Source organism: Triturus cristatus, chromosome 7 (assembly GCF_964204655.1).
Source record: "Triturus cristatus chromosome 7, aTriCri1.1, whole genome shotgun sequence".
NCBI classification, from domain to species: domain Eukaryota; kingdom Metazoa; phylum Chordata; class Amphibia; order Caudata; family Salamandridae; genus Triturus; species Triturus cristatus.
The window spans coordinates 1,865,912,424-1,865,930,541 of record NC_140590.1 but is presented as its reverse complement, the minus strand read 5'-3'; the positions used below and the strand labels follow the sequence as shown (position 1 = coordinate 1,865,930,541).

At 43.7% G+C, this 18,118-nt stretch overlaps 1 pseudogene; it reads right to left on the bottom strand.

Annotated features, from left to right (window-relative positions):
• Positions 1-292: 292 nt before the first annotated feature.
• LOC146813533 (uncharacterized) lies at positions 293-1,712 on the bottom strand (annotated as a pseudogene).
• Between the last annotated feature and the right edge of the window lie 16,406 nt (positions 1,713-18,118).

The following is an 18,118-nucleotide window of genomic DNA, read 5'->3' as shown; positions in this document are numbered from 1 at the left end:
AGCCAGTTCCATATTCAGCGTTTCATTAAGGATTCATGTATGTATGTGTTCGCTGGTGTTTAGTGTCACTTCTTTTCTCACTAAAGCTAGCCCCAAATTCAGCACATTGCTAAGGTTGCTCTTCTCTGTGCTTTATTTTGAAGCGCATGAATTCCTTTTTGACTGATCTTTGTGCTGTATTCTGAGCATTGATAAAGTGTCTTACTTGTGTGCTCTATAAAGAATAGTATGTCTTTTCACACACTTACAGTAAAGCATTTGTCACATTTTGTATATTCTGTGTATAGGTAGGATTACTAGCATGTATGGGTTCTGCTATGTCTAGTAAAATTTCCTTTCTGACTGAACCTTTTTCCACAATCTGAGCATTGATATGGTTTACTGCCAGTATGTGTCCTCTGGTGCATTGTAAAATGTACTCTTACTCTAAAGCATTTGTCACATTCTGTACATTTAAAAGGTTTCTCTCCTGTATGTGTTCTCTGGTGTATAGTACAATTTCCTTTACATCTGAAACTTTTACCACACTCACTGCACTGATAAGGTTTCTCGCCTGTATGTACTCTCTGGTGTATCTTACAACTGCCTTTCTGACTAAACCTTTTCCCACATTTGGTGCACTGATAAGGTGTCTCGCCTGTGTGTGTTCTCTGGTGAAGAGTAAGAGCTCCCTTCTCATGGAACTTTTTCCCACATTTGATACACTGATAAAGTTTCTCCCCTGTATGTCTCCTCGTGTGACGACGAAGAGCTCCTTTTTGATTGAACCTTTTTCCACATTCTGAGCATTGGTAAGGTTTCTCACCTGTGTGTATTCTCTGGTGCTTAGTAAGACTTCCTTTATCATTGAATCTTTTGTCACATTCACTGCAATGATAAGGTTTCTCACCTGTGTGCATTCTCTGGTGCAAGGAAAGTTGTGAGTTGTTACTGAATCTTTTCCCACATTCACTGCATTGGTAAGGTTTCTCACCCGTATGGGTTCTGTAGTGGATAGATCTGGCTCCCGAGTTTCTGAATCCTACCCCACATTCACTGCATTGATAAGGTTTCTCATCTGTATGTCGTCTTTGGTGTCTTATAAGACTTTCTTTGTGGCTAAACTTCTTTTCACATTCTGTGCAATGATAAGGTTTCTCACCGGTATGTGTTCTCAGGTGATCAATAAAATATGATTTCTTACTGAATGTTTTCCCACATTGAGGGCAATGATACGGTTTCTCTCCTGTATGTATTCTCTGGTGTTTAGAAAGGTTCCCTTTCCCAGTGAAGCTACTCACACATTCTGAGCATTGATAAGGTTTCACACCTGTGTGTATCCTCTGGTGTAAAGTAAGATTATTTTTAGCACTGTACCTTTTCCCACATTCAGAGCATTGAAAAGGTTTCTCACCTGTGTGTGTCCTCTGGTGTATGATAAGGCTTCCTTTCACAGTAAAGCTAGTCCCACATTCTAGGCACTGATACGGTTTTTCACCTGTATGGGTTCTGTGGTGGATAGTTAGACCTTGCTTCCGTTTGAAACTTTTCTCACATTCTGAGCAATGATAAGGTTTCTTGCCAGTGTATGCTCTCTGGCGCTTAGCTAGTTTTTCCATTTCTTTAAAGTATTTATCAAATTCTGTACATTTACAACATTTTTTCCAGTCTTTTTTCTCTGTTGCACTGACGAAATTTCTCAGCAATATGTTTTTGTTTAGACCATGATAGATTTTCACTACCTTTTATATTATTTTCCCAAATAATACTGTTTTTCTGTGTAAGAGCAGCTTTCCCAACAGTCCGTGCATTGACATTATTTTGCCTGTCACTTTAAATTAAATTCAATTCACTTGTCTTGTATTTGTATCCATTCATGAAATGCCCCTCATTATGTTTCATCATCACTAATACTCTACGACTCATGCTTTAACGATTCTCGCCAGATTTTTTTTGTGTGTCTGATATGTAAGATGTTGTATTATTCTGATTAGGAGTCACAGAGAATTGACATGGTCATTTTTTTCATCACTTAAAGTGCCAGCAGTGTTAGTGTTTCACAGAATTTAACATCATTTCAGGTGTTGATTTGCAGCTCACACTTCGATCACCTGTTAAAGTAAAGAGAGAGTCACATTATTAGTTTCTTCACCATTATGTGCACAAGACAGAGTTTCTCAGTGGAACTGCGGCGACTGATCTGCTCTTTCATGCAGCAAATGTAACGGCTTAAAATAAGCCTGTTGGCTGGAAGACTGGACGGGCGGGAAAGAGACAAGGACGTTATTGGTACAGTAATCGCGCTGCTACAGAGAACCATCATTGAAACATACAGTATAAAATGATAACAGTTGGTGTTCCCTACGATGTTCTTCTGGGTAAAATTACAAATGAAGGTGATAAGTTAGCGTAGTTAGTAGGAGCGTTAACATTACTTAATGTAACTCTGAAAACGTGTTGATTGAATCAGGAGACTCTAATCCACATCAGTGGTACAAAGCATGGATAATGTTGAAATCACGACAGAAGATGAATCATGGGGTATTCAAATGGCCAAAGTTTCCTTTACCAGAGCAGCCTCTCTCAGTGTCACACAATTTGATCGTAGATTCTAGTGAACTTGGTTTCTCAATTTCTACAGACCGAAAAGTAGTAGAATCAACTACCTAAGTAGAATAAGCTATCTTTGTAATGAAGATTAATGTCTGAGTTTAATGAGATATACACTTTTATTCTAATATAATTTACATTATTTTCAAAACTTAGTTGAACAATGACAGCATCTTCAACACAACATGCAATATTGCTCTCTTAGATACATTAAATGTTGTAAGTAGCCCCTGAATAAATTATACTTGGAAGGATGAGATGCTGAATAGGCCTTCTGACATTCGAACATGAGATATGGTATAGTCATAGTATGAGCCGAGTGAGACATTAACATATTTTAAAAATGCTTCTTTTTATAATGAGATATTGAAGACAATATTGTTAATACATATGAACAGATTATATAGATACATCATGTTCTTAGTGTTGTCCTCAAAATTCTTAGAAGCAATAATATACCTAATAAACAATTACACAAGCATTACAAAAAATTTCCGCAGAGCCATAATCACCTGTGTCAAAATTTCAGTGGCTATTTTGGAGTTTGTTGGAACAAGTTATCTGCCATAAATCGCCACTTCAACTGTCCGCCAAACTTGTTGTTCCCCTGCCTCATTCAGCGGTAGGGGAAACTGTGGTTTTCATCAAAAGACTTTCAGTTGGCTCGGACATTGAAAACCCATCCCTCTGATACACATCTGCCACGAGGCTGCTAGGTCATAGTCACTGTCGTAGAAAGAACCAACAGTCTCTTTAAAGTAGAATCTACCAGATACAGTGACTTCATTATCAACACCATTCAGGGCAAGGGAAATGTCTCACTTACTTAGTTGTCTTTTGCAAAACTGATGGGGGGTTTGGATGGCTTGAGCTGTGTAAGAGGATGGAGGGAAAGGTTGTACCTTTTGAGAGAGAGTCCATGCTGTAAATAATAGGTGTTAATATAACCAGATTAAATGATATTTGTATTAATGATAAAAGTCTGGGTTGGCCCTGCCAGTATTCGAAAGTCTAATCTAGGGCATGATATGGTTGTGAAATTGCATCCAAAGGTAAGCCAGATACACTTTTGTCATAGATGAATGACAGGTCACTAGGTAGAAAGAGCCTGAGAGCGTAATGGAGACTCAAGGTAATGGCAGAGCAGCCGGAGGTGAAGGCGGCGGTCTAAAGCTCCATACCAGATTTTGCTCTCATCTGCACAAATTGGTCTGTCATCAGGCACCTCGAGCCAGAGCCGCCCCCCATGCTCACCTTGTAGGTTAGCATGCTGGGCTAAATATAAAAATATGAAATCAGGTGGAATTCTCTGCTAATAAATCTTTAAAAATGCATTTTTATTTAATATATTTAAATTAAAAAAAGATGTACCCTTTTTTGATAGTGTTCTAGATTTAGAATATATACAATTACTTTAAAATAATATTAAACATAAAATTCTTTGTACTATTTTCTAAAATGTATAATTAAATTCTTTTACTTTTCCCAATACTAAGCTTTAGGGAGATCTCCGCTCCTACGAGTGGGAACGTACCAGTCAAATCTTGGCACTCATAAATTATGATCCACCTCTTGAATTCAGGGTGTGGAGACATGAATGCCTCTTTGGGCCTTATTATGAGTTTGGCGGTCCATGGACCATCATACCCGTGGTCACGGTCCGATCACAGCAAGCTTAGCAGTCCAACTGCCGTATTATGTGAGGTAATATCAAAGACACTGGAATATCTTTTTTCAAAAAAATACTACATTTTTATAAATAAAATTAAAAAGGGTACAGTCAAACACAACCAAGTAAGAGAACTGAAAATACAGAAGACAGTTACTTAAAAACAATGTTGTGGCGTAATTGTCCATCAGACCATCTTCAGACTTGACTCGGTCCTACTTGATTATTGGAACGCTGCAAAGGGTCTTTATATGCAATTGACTGTACGTCCTGAAGATGGTCTGACGGACAATTACACCACAACAAACCGAAACGTCGACTTTTCCATCTATTTCCCGAACATCCATTGTTTTTAAGTAACTGTCTTCTGCATTTTCTGTTCTGTTACTTTTTTGATTATCTTGGAATAGATGTATACATTCATGATGTGTAGGTAGATTTGTACATCCTCTTTCATGGTGCTTTGCGATATTGGGTGTATTTGACTGTATCCTTTTGAATTTTATTTATAAAAAATGTGTATTTTTAAAAAAAAAGATATTCCTGTGTCTCTGATATTACTTTTTCATTCATTGAACATTTATATTTCCAACAACTTGACGTATGCATTGATTGTTCAAGGGTTCACGACCAATTGGGGTTGAACATCCAAGTAATTACGTATACATTATATCAGAGTAAGAATCTTCAAACAAAATCCCTTGTAGGCACATTTTACTTATCATTGATTTCACTGCCCAAGCCTCCAAGGGTGTTATTGGGTTTCCCCACTTTCTTATCCTGTATTACGAGAGGGGCGGATTGGCTTAGCAAAGACCAAGCCCAAACCACCGACACGGCTGGCCAACTGCTGCAGCTAGGGACAAGCAGTTGCCATGGGGCGGTACGGAGGAAATCCATCACTGTCTGTATTATGAGTTGGCTTTCCAACTGCAGCAGTGGGGCAGTGGGACCTCCAGCTTCAAGTTGGCAAAAACAAAGCATTTGGGGTGCATACTCACCCCTTTTTAGGTCTCGCCTGACCAAGCGCATGCGCTGGTCTGGCAAGACTTTTGGAGAGGGCTCCAAAAAGTGCTACCAGGCCAGCCTGGAGCTACAGTGCATGTGCGCGGGTGCGCGCACCGCGATTACTTTCACTTTCCGCTTTGATGTGTACCGCGATCGCGATCACTTTCGCGGCCCCACGACCGCTTGTTTTCACTGTCTTTTTACTTTAGTCCTCTACTTAAATTTTTTACCCAATACTTTATCACTTTCTTCAGCTTTTCCTATTCTTTCCTCCATTCTCTTATTCTTTTCAGTGTTTCCTTCCTGCCTTAGTTCAGTTTCTCCTCTCTTTCTGTTACTTCCTCCCTTCTGCCATATCACCACCACATTTATTTTATCTCTCGTTTTCCTACTTTCTTTCCGGCATCCAATTATTTTTCTTTTCCTTATTTCCTCACCCCATTTTCTGTTTTATTTCCCCTGTGCTTCCTTTTCATTCATTATTTCGTTACCCTGCTTCTGTGGTACTGTAAATTTCGGAACCATGTTGGTAGCATGGTCCTACCCTGCCGATTTTGGTATCAGCGAACCGCAAAGGACTAATGCGGTATGTATGAGTGTTTTCGTCATATGTCACCGATGAATTCACCATGTATACGATACAACATGTCGAACCCTCGGGTTCCATTTTAAAAGGGTAACCATTTTGTAGTTGCCCTCACATAGGCTGCGCTTTGAGGCCATGCCTAGGCCTGAAGGACACGCAATCTTTCTTTGACTTCTTTGTGACCTATGCAAACTGACTCCACTGCCCGAGGTCAATCCTGCCCGGCCGGTTCCTTTTACTGCGGCCTTATGGGATTAGCATCAGGGCCCAACACATCATAAAGTCGTGTATCCCACGCGACTTCTGACTAATCCCTTTCACACCTGACTCTGTTTCCTACTTTATGGCTTGTTTTACGAGGAAGAGGTGTCCGTTTTATTGGGGTCTGCGGATATCTGATGAGGGTTCTGAGCCTCGCTGGGTAAATAATTATGTGCTGACCGAGCTGAAATGTGGGATTATCATCATGACTGTGCTCTTTCTTTGAAGCGAAAATATGTGAACGACCACTTGTAAAAGAGGGGCGGTGTTGCCCAGAGCGTAATATTCTGTATATAAGAAAAGACTGTTTTTTGGTTGGGAGCAGTCTCCTGAGAACATACATCGTGTTGTACTTCTCGGATACCTGTGATTGGTCTGCAGCCAATAAATACGATCTTTGACTTCACCTAGAAGACTCTGCGTTTCTGTGGTCCGAAACAGGAAGAACTCGAAGTCTTCGGGTGTGTCCCCTGGCACCACTGGGTTGGTTCTGAAAAACCCAGTACTTCAGTTGGCGCCCAACGTGGGGCGATTTCAGCGGTACCGGTCCAAGCCAGAGGTTCGTGAGGAGCTTCGTGTGAAAATTCTGGAGGAAGGCCGCCACTTCATCGACCCCTGCATGTCGACGTGGTCCGAAAGTCTTTACTGCGAGGTTCTCCGCGTCCCGACGGCTACAAAGGACTACTGCCCTGACTATCGCCCTGTTTTGGACCCTTGATGATTTGGTAGAGCGAAACGATTTAACGAGTCTTCTGGTGACGTCATCGATACCTCAGCGATACCTCAGTTAAGTATAAGTGGAGCGTCTCCCAGTCCTTAGTTTGGTTTGGTATCCCTTCGGGATCGCTTTGATTTGGAACTTGCAAGTGCCAAAGCCGAAGGACTCGTGTATTCACGAGACTATCGTATTCGATAATCCTTTGAAGTTTGAAACTAGACTAGTGAGCGACGATGCCTGGTCCTAGTATATTTGGAAATTTGTTTTGTTTGGGTTGTAATAGGGACTCCCGATTAGAGGATTCGTGTCCGGTTCCTCCAATTGGAACTCCAACGTATGACCTTTATGTGAAACATGGCGTGGGCCCCATTACGTATAATGAAGTATGGATCCGATACACCAGGAAGGATGGTGTTTTAAAATGGCCCCAAAATGGTAGTTTCGACACAGAAATCCTAGATAACTTAGAGGTTAAATTATTTAAAAAGAAAGCCCGGCCGGCGATGTTTGATTCTTTCCGACTATGGCGAAAGGAAGCCAAGCAGAAAGAAATCAAATTAGCCAAGAGAAATAAAAGAGAGAAAGGTATGTCGATAATGCAAGCAGCCTTGCAGTTTAAAGACAATGAAGAAGAACAGATGAATGAGCAGCTGCACAGGCAACGTAAATTAGTGATTGATAAATGCTACCCAGTTTTGCCCCCCCTTCAGCAAGATGCGTCAGAAGAAAAGGAGAAAGATCCCCTAATGTCACATTTGCTGAGTTCGCCACCCCGTATGCGCAGAGTGCTACGGCGCCTCCGCAGCCTTTAAATGTACGGCCTCTAGTTAACTTGCCGCAAGCTTTCCCGCAGCCGCCAGCTCCTCCTCACCCGGCTCCTATGCCTACGGCGCAGCCCTCTCAAGGGCCGCCGGTTTCGCTGCCTATCTCTTCTGCGCTTCCTGCGACTTTACCTAGTACATCAGCTGCCTCCATCGGCGCTCTTCCCGATACGACCCCTGTACCTGGATCTGCACCCGTTTTTCTTCCCTCTGTCTTTCCCCCTGTTCTTGCCTCAACTTCTCCTTCTACACGACAACGAATAGCTAGTGCGGTCACTAGTTTTATATCGCCTCTCTTTGGGTCATCTAGTACGACCCCTGGTTCACAACGTACGCAGTTGCGTAGTCAGCTGCCAGGTTCTGAAGAGAAAGAAGTATTAGACCGCATGGCATATAGATGGATTGTTTTTCCTTCAAGATATGATGTACAGTCTGTTGTAAATGTTTTTCATCAATGGGAAGCACCAAAACAGAGATACGTTTTTGAGAAAATGTGAGGAATTGGAAGATCATGGTTTGGACTTAAGCCCGCAGGAATTGTGTCATGTACGGTTTGAATTTGGAAAAGGTACAATTGTGGGTCCCGATGTTGGGAAAGCAGTGGCGACATTATTGTCTTTCAGGATCGAGGATCCTTCTCAGTCCCTGTTTGAACGTGACTCCTCTGATAGGAAGGGTAGACAATACCCTATGAGAGAAGTCCCTCCGGTATGGAAGGACGCGGTTGCGGCTGACGCCGTCAACGGTATTGCTGCTATGCCAGCTCATTTCCAGCGTGTTTGGGTACATGTTCCTTGGAAGCGATCAGACGTTTTAGCCCTTAAGCAGACATTGCCTGACCCCCGTAAAAACCCCGCAGGATATTATAAGGAGTTATTACAGACTGCAGAATCGTGTGTCATGAACCTAGCTGACATAGATATGTTGTTCGGGAATGTCGTTCCGCAGCCTTTGTGGGGGTTGATTCGTAATGCAGATCATGCTGCAGAACTAGGTGACACATGGGCTAATATCACTGCTACAGACACTAGACAAGTTGGTGGTGCGAAACCTGAGCCCCTAGTAGCAGAACTCCCTGCTAGAATTATTACCTACATGAAGACCTTAATGCCAGCGATGCGTGTGAATTGGGATAAATTATCCGCATGCAAACAAAAGAAAGACGAAACAGTGTCTGATTTCTTCACCAGGTTTGAAGAAACATTTATCGACCACAGTGGTCAAGACATGAGTACGGAAGGTGGTCAACGGTTATTTGTTGATAAATTTGTGCATAATTTGCTTCCCGAGTTTTGTAAGAAATTAAAAGATTCAGAGAGTTCTTGGGCTGTTTCCTCATCAGCGCAAATACTGGCTACTGCACAGTATTACGAAAATAGGGATAAAGATGAGAAGGATAGAGCAGACAGGAAAACAAAAGAATTAAAGACGACAGTTCTTTTACAGCAGGCTTACCCGCCACGTGGAGATCAGAATAACTATAAACAAGGTCAGAGTAACTATCAACAACCCCAGCAGTTTCAGAGTAACTCGCAAAGGTTCGGGTATTCCCAACCGCGTGTTCCTGTGGGTCCCAATCAGTGTTCGTATTGCAAACAGGAAGGTCATTTTAAGTATAGTTGTCCTATATTGTTGCAGCGCACGAATAATGCTTATGGCGCGAGAGGTAGAGGTGGTCAGCAAGCTCCTAGAGGTAGAGGGCGTGGGAATGTTCCCCAGAACGCGCGTCCTCTTCCGCCTCAAAATACGATGAATAGTTTTGATCAGCAGGCCAGTACTATAATAACGACTACTATGCAGAAGATGGAAATGCGGAAGGTGATGATTACTAGGACAGCCATAGACAGAGAGAGGGAGTTGTTTCAGTGCCAGTGGACCAGAGTGGACCGTATGTCAAGGTGACTACAGCGGGTGTATCAGAGCCTTTTCTATTGGATACTGGTGCTGCAAAGAGTTCAATTATGCACTCAAAACTCCCTGGCGCGCCTTTGTCTGGCGAAATGAATGTTTCAGTAGGTTTTTCTGGCGCCCCGGTTAGGAACCCGATCTCTAGTCCTATGCCCCTTTCTGTTGGACCTTGTGAGCTCAAAGCACCCCTTATCCTAACGACAGGTTGTGGTGAAAACCTGTTAGGATTAGATTTGTTAAAGAGATTACATGCAACATTATATTGTTCCCCCTCGGGAGTACAACTTACACTGGGTAGGGAAGTGATTTCTCCAATGTATTTGTCGAAGAATAAACTGGCAACTGAATTGTCGTCTCTTCCGGATGTCATTTGGGCTACTGATCCTAACGATGTGGGTCTCTTGGAAATACCGCCATATGTGGTCACTCTGAAAGCCAATGTTAAATTGCCACGCATTTCCCAGTACAAGATCTCTAATGAAGGTGAGAAAGCGTTGTTAGCGATCATCTATGACCTGATTGAAAAGGATGTAATCGAAGAGACAAGAGGCAACGTTGGCAATAGTCCGGTTCTGCCTGTTTTAAAACGTACTGACCCTTCTCAGCCACCTGTTTACAGATTTGTGATCGATCTTAGAGAGGTCAATAAGATAGTTGTGCCACAGTTTCCGGTTGTCCCCGATATAACTGCCTTGTTAACTATGATCCCAGCTTCCGCTGCTTGGTTCTCAGTGATTGATTTAAAGAATGCTTTCTTTAGCATTCCGATTGCAGAGGAAAGCAGGGATATTTTTGGTTTTAGTTTAGGAGGTCGCAGCTTCCGCTTTAAACGCGCTCCGCAGGGCTACTGTGAAAGTCCATCAATATACAGTCAGGCTTTAAAGGCGCAGCTTGATACAATTGTCTTGTCTAGTGGTGCTACCCTTATTCAGTATGTTGACGATTTACTAATCGCCGCGGATACTGAGGAGATTTGTAAAGAAGCCACATTGTCATTGTTGCGTCATTTGTCTGCCTTTCATCACAAAGTGTCTCTCTCAAAACTGCAATATTGTCGACAAGAAGTGACCTACTTAGGTCATCTCTTGTCGAAGGAGGGAAGGAAACTGACCCCAGAAAGAATTTAGGCCATTGCACAATTGAGCGTGCCAAGAAGACAGAGAGAAGTGCGTGCTTTCTTGGGTATTACTTCATACTGTAGGCAGTGGATCCCGAGCTTTTCTTTGCTGGCAAAACCTTTGATAGCATTAACATGCAAAGATACACCGAATCCCGTCCCATGGTCTGAAGAGTGTCAGAAAAGTTTTTCGGAATTACGTAGGGCATTATGTTCGGCTCCTGTATTGGGTACCCCTGACTACAGTAAACCTTTTACATTGTATGTTCACGAGAAAGAAGGTTGTGCGTGGTCAGTGCTGACACAGTCTTTTGGAGACAGACAGCGTCCATGCGCGTATTTTTCGTCGACTTTGGATCCGGTAGCTAAGGCATTGCCAAGTTGTTTGAGAGCCACAGCGGCAGCATCTGTTTCTATTCTACAGTCTGCTGGGTTAGTAATGAACAACACGTTGATTGTGATGGTGCCACACGCAGTGGACACGTTATTAAACAGGACCAAGACACAGCACTTAACCAGTGCTCGATTGTCAGGGTACGAGTTGACACTGCTAGCGAGTCATGTGCACATAAAGAGGTGCAATATGTTGAATCCAGCTACTTTATTACCGATTTCAACAGACACAGATGAGATTGAACAGCATGATTGTCTGTTCAGAACAGAAGAAGAAACAAAAGGGAGAGTGGATCTTAAAGATACTCCCCTGGTTGAGTGTGATGGTACCTTATGGGTGGATGGTTCGTGCTTCAAGCTTCCGAATGGTGATACGACTGCTGCATATGCTGTCACGACTTTGCACACGATTGTTGAAACTGCACGTATACCACATAATTCGGCTCAAGCAGCAGAATTAATTGCACTTACAAGAGCATGCGTGTTGTCGAAAGGAATGAAAGTGAACATATATACTGACAGTCAGTATGCCTTTGGCGTGGCCCATAGTTTGGGCGCTTGTGGAAAGAACGTGGGTTCCTGACTTCGCATGGAACTAAGATTCAGAATGGTCAGTTGGTGAATGATCTCCTTGAGTCGTTGACCTTGCCATTACAAGTTGCGATTGTGAAATGCAGTGCACACAAGAAGGTTATTGATGATGTTGGTCGTGGTAATGCGTTTGCTGACGAAATCGCGAAAGAAACAGCAAAAGATGTGACGAATCGAATGTATGTTGCAGGCCCTGCAAGATGGGTTGGTGATGTTGGAATGTGTGAAGACACGATAGAGAGTGTGAAGTCCCTTCAAGCTGAAGCCACCGAGAAAGAATTGAGCATGTGGAAAGAAAGTAAGGGTAAATTGGATGAAAATGGTTGTTGGATTGATTTGTCAGAACACCGGCGATGGTTGTTACCTGATGCATATGTGCTTCCAGTGGTCACAATGGCACATGGAATGGCGCATATCAGTGTGAAAGGGATTTGTAAGTTGTTAGCTCCAGTATGGCAGAATGCTGGAATTCCCAAGTGCGCAGAGAATGTGGTCAAAAATTGCATGGTATGTTTGAAATACAATCCTGGTAGGGGAACCCCAACTCCAGCTGGTCATTTTGCGCCTCCAACGTATCCGTTTGAGGTTTTGCAGCTAGATTTCATCCACATGGAAAGGTACAACAATTTGAAATATGTACTTGTTGTTGTCTGCGCTTTTTCAAGGTGGATAGAAGCATATCCCCTAAAAGACAATACTGCCTTATCCACAGCTAAAGCCCTTGTCAAAGAATTCTTCCCTAGGTTTGGAATGCCAAGAATGGTATGGAGTGATAATGGGAGTGAATTTGTGGGACGAGTGATGAAGAATGTATGTGAGGGACTAGGTATAAAGCAGAAATTCCACGCTGCAAATCACCCCCAATCAGCTGGATTAGTAGAGTGTTACAATGGCACATTGAAGCTCAAATTAGCCAAGATCCAAGCGAGTTCTGGTCTTAAATGGCCTGACGCTCTGCCCTTAGCACTCCTATCAACAAGAATGACTGTGCATTCACGAGTGGGACTTAGTCCCTACGAAATCGTGTTTGGCCGCCCGGCCAATATATGGGGAGTGCCAAGACCTAAAAAATTCAGTGAGATCGAACACCCAGTACTGCTTGATTATTTGTATGAATTGACGGCTAAATTGCGTGTTTTACACCAACAGGTGCATGATACTCTGCCTCAGGTCTCTGAAGCTCCAGGACATCCTATCAATCCTGGATCATGGGTGCTGGTCAAAAACTTCAAAAGAACAAAGAATGACGAGCCCCGTTGGACCGGCCCCCATCTCGTCCTTCTTTCCACGAGATCAGCTGTTAGAGTAAAAGGGAAAAAGAACTGGATACACGGCGTTCACTGTAAGAGGGTCCCTTTGCCTTTGCCTTACGACCAGTGGGTCCAGAAAGGGATCGCTGATTCAGAGACTGAGACTGTGCCTCGTTTTCTGCCGTTTAGCGATGCACGAGTGAGAGGAACGCTTTCTCAGAAGGAAAGCGATGACATCTTGCAAGAAACTGTGCCACCGTCAATTCAATTGGACACTACAGAGCCTGAACTCTTGTTTCAAGACCAAACAGTACTTACAAGAAGTCGCTACAATCTGAGGCCGAGAACTATGGACAAATAAAAATTATTTTTCTTTGATATTTTTTTTGTTGAGAAGTGCGTCTCTCTCTTCCATCTGAAAAACTTTCTTATTTTTGCTTTTTCGAACCGCCATCCGGGTTCAGCTGCAGGGTCGCGGTGCCAAGACTTTGGGGTACAAGCCAGAGATGTTAGGTCAACAGTCTGGTTGGTCTAGGGCGTTCCCTGGACTGACAGGTGTACTCCTTAGCAGAAGACACTCATCCGCCGCGAACAGCACGGTTAGAGGATGGAGTTTTTCGAGATGAAGAGACCCGCTGAGGAAATAAATTTTAAGAGCAGAATATGTAAAGCAATGAATAGCAAACGTTTTGTAATATTATGTCTGTTTGTCCTATTTAGCATGATGATGTTTTCTGTAGGTTATGTATTATTGTCTTTTCAAGTGCCGTTTGCACCCACTATACAGCCCATACCTCCTCCTACTGTTTCCTCACACTCTTTCCACCCTCTGCCTGAACACGAACAAGCTAGACGTTCGGAGTTCGTAAACAATTCGTTTATTCAACTCCTGCACCAACACCAACTAGTTATGAACACAACAAATTGCTGGGTGTGTGGTTTGATGCAGCATACCATTGATAAGGGTATCCCGTATCTAGTGCTGCCGTTTAGCTACAATGGGTCATCATGGGCATTCCAGACTATGTTTGTTTTTGCACTTAAGACCTATTCCCCACGACCACCGCGTTCCACTGGACCTAGCACGAACAATAAAGCCTTGATGAGAGGAGTTGCTGATATGAGTAGAGATATCGATGCATATTCATCTATTCCCAAGGATGAGTTGCGAGCTTATGTGGGTTGGAACGCGACGGGGTATAGCATTAGTCTGGGCGAGAAACAGCGTAAAAGTTCATCCCCGATTTGGGTCGTACCCCACATAGGTCGGTTCTGTTTACAAGGTAATGGTCAGAATCCAAGAGCTCAATTAGGGAAGAGTGACTGTGCTGAAACGTACATTTTCCCATCACAGTTTTCCCCTGCGTTTTTGGCTGCCAAGGGTACATACTTTGTTTGTAATGATCGAGCATATACATGGTTGCCCCCTGATTTCTCGGACACGTGTTATGTTGCAAATTTGCTACCGCCGACATTTACCGCCGCCTCTGATTATCACAAGACCAGAGTTGTGAGAGGCGTTGTTAGTAAGGATGATACTGCCGGTCAGGAAGCGGGAGACTTTTTCCTGGGTTTCCTGCCGTTTTGGGGACCAATGGTCAATAGTAGGAACCTGAGACAACTGACTCGTGTAGTTGAAACCACTGTTAATGTAACGGCTGGTGCCCTTGGTAACTTGACAGCTGAGCTCCAAGCGGATCGCCTCAGGACGTTGCAGAACCGTATGGTTCTAGATGTCATACTTGCAGACCGTGGTGGGGTATGTAAGGTTATCCAATCAAGCTGTTGTATTTTCATTCCAGATACCTCTCCGACAGTCTATCAAGCCATCTCCAAACTGCATAAGATTTCCGAATCCATCCATGTGGATAAAGGAGATTGGTCGATGACGGGGTGGTTCTGGGGACTGATATCAGCTTGGGGATGGAAGATTCTAATATTCACTGGGACGATCTTAGCCATTCTTTTCCTGTTCTGTCTATGTGTACAGTGTGCTCCTGTAATGTGTAGTCTCTGTGTTACATCATGTGTAAGGAGACCTGTATCAAGGGACGAACTAAGCAATAGGATGATGCTACAGCAACATCTTCATGACTTTATGAATATAGACCTGGACTCAGATTAGTATGAGTATAGTTATTGCCTATGTAAGGGCAAAAGGAGGGTCTGTGGTACTGTAAATTTCGGAACCATGTTGGTAGCATGGTCCTACCCTGCCGATTTTGGTATCAGCGAACCGCAAATGACTAATGCGGTATGTATGAGTGTTTTCGTCATATGTCACCAATGAATTCACCATGTATACGATACAACATGTCGAACCCTCAGGTTCCATTTTAAAAGGGTAACCATTTTGTGGTTGCCCTCACATAGGCTGCGCTTTGAGGCCATGCCTAGGCCTAAAGGACACGCAATCTTTCTTTGACTTCTTGGTGACCTATGCAAACTGACTCCACTGCCCGAGGTCAATCCTACCCGGCCGGTTCCTTTTACTGCGGCCTTATGGGATTAGCATCAGGGCCCAACACATCATAAAGTCGTGTATCTCACGCGACTTCTGACTAATCCCTTTCACACCTGACTCTGTTTCCTACTTTATGGCTTGTTTTACGAGGAAGAGGTGTCCGTTTTATTGGGGTCTGCTGATATCTGATGAGGGTTCTGAGCCTCGCTGGGTAAATAATTATGTGCTGACCGAGCTGAAATGTGGGATTATCATCATGACTGTGCTCTTTCTTTGAAGCGAAAATATGTGAACGACCACTTGTAAAAGAGGGGCGGTGTTGCCCAGAGCGTAATATTCTGTATATAAGAAAAGACTGGTTTTGGTTGGGAGCAGTCTCCTGAGAACATACATCGTGTTGTACTTCTCGGATACCTGTGATTGGTCTGCAGCCAATGAATACGATCTTTGACTTCACCTAGAAGACTCTGTGTTTCTGTGGTCCGAAACAGGAAGAACTCGAAGTCTTCGGGTGTGTCCCCTGGCACCGCTGGGTTGGTTCTGAAAAACCCAGTACTTCACTACCAATTCTTTCCTTTCTTCTTAAAATGATTTTCTAGCAACCATTGACTCCTTCTCACTCCCGCTGTGTTTTCTTCCCACGTTTGGTCTGCTTATCTTTCTTTACATTTGTCATTCCTTGTTCATTACCTCTGTTCTCATAGTTTTAAATGTTCCACAGGCTAAAAGTGTCTTCAGCGTTTCTTGTCTCAACCCTATTACTCCCCCCTCATTCTGTGTCTCCTTCCCCACTCCACCCATTATTTGGCCTCCTCAACATCTTCCCCTCTTCTTTCTCAACCTCATTTATTGGCTCTGCAGTTTGCTGACCTAAAGTAAGTTCACATACAGTGGATATGGAATCTCTGAGGATGTTTTTGGGCGCACATGTTTGTTTGAAAATTCATTTCCTTAAACATTGTTGGATGAGTAATGTGCTTTATGTCAGAAGAAATTGCACAGACACCGAGGCTCTGTTGTTTGATGCCCACACCCTCGACACAGATCCAAGCTCTGACTGCTGAACCTGGGGTTCTCCTCGCAGACCACTTACAAGCCTCCTTGTACAGACAAACTGCTGCTCATGCATAGCCCCAACACAGACATGCTGCTCCTTAGACTCCCAGACCTCCTACTGCTGAGCCTGCTATTGCCAACATGGGCCTGGTGATGCTCATTACGTGCCCCTTGATGTTCGGTACCATTCAACCACTATCGGCCCCGATCCAACACACCCTCTTACTGCTGAGCTGGAGGCTACCTGAGCAGGACTCTGAGGGCCAGGTTTATCATTGGATTTCATTGCCTTTGCGTCCAGAATAGTGCTGCAAGGGCAACGCAATCCTTAGGTCAGATTTACCAAGCAACGCAAGGCCACCCCACGTGGCCCTGCGTTGCTTGTTACATCTGGAGTAATGCAAGGCAGGGCAAGTCGCTGCCTTGCGTTGCTCTGCCCTGGGAAGGCGTTCAATGGGTGAAGAGTGGGTGTTTCCATGCATCTACCCATGGATTTTGGTCCATTTCCCGATGCATCAAGACCGTTAAACCTGGGAATGCGTCACAATGCCTTGTTTTCCCGATAGAGGGGCAACAAGGAGAAATACCTTTTTTTCTCCTCGTTGTTTCCTCTTTCTATGGATTGTTTGTGTGCAGGAAGGTGTCCCTTCCTGCACAGAAACAATCCTGCCTGCAATGCTGGCACTTTGATGCAATGGTGCCTGCGTTGGCGCTAGGCTGCACTGAGTGCGCCAATGCAAGGAGAGAGCCGGAATGCACCTTATCTTGATAGATATGGTGCATTCCTACCCTCTTCATTTGATGAAGTGCAGCAAGTCTTGCTGCGTTGAGGTGCATCAGCGTTTGATAAATCTAGCCCTTAGTTCTGAGCCTCAGACTCCATCCTTAAAGCTTTTCCTGCCGAGTTCGAGGTGACCAGCACAGGCATCTTACTGCTGACGAAGAACTTCACACAGGCCCGGACTGAATTCAATTTCAGTTTATTTCATTCATAACCTCAGTAGAGGTCAACAAATGATACAAAGTATAAACAGTATAAAGTTACAAATACTAAAATGACCACTTTCGTGCAAATAACAATTACTTCAAATAAACAATTTGACGCAAATAACAAATTCACACTCCCAACATCGACCTCTTACTGCTTATCCTGAGTGGGCTAACCAAGAGCTCATGGTGACGATACTGCCGTCCCATTGGCTCTGGTGTCTGATACCACCCCAACCCTGATGGGAAAATACTGGCACACACCTCTGCTGATCCAAACCTTTTTTGGGGTGAACCTGAGGCCCCTAAACAGGCTGCTACTGCTGAGGCTGTAGTTCTCGACAGAGACCTCTCACCGCTGAGCTTGATACTTCTAATACAGGATTCTTTCTCCAGTGACTCCCAACACAGACCTCTTGCTGCTGAGCTTGGTACTGGCAATATAGGACTCTTTTTTTCAGTGACTCCCAACATAGACCTCTTACTGCTGAGCTTGATACTTCCAATGCAGGACTCTCTCTCCAGTGACTCCCAACCCAGACTTGCTACTGCTGAGCTTGATATTTGCACTACAGGACTCTCTTTACAGTGACTCCCAACACAGACCTCTTACTGCTGAGCTTGATACTTATAATACAGGCTTCTTTCGCCAGTGAATCCCAACACAGGCCTCTTACGGCTGAGCTTGATACTTATAATA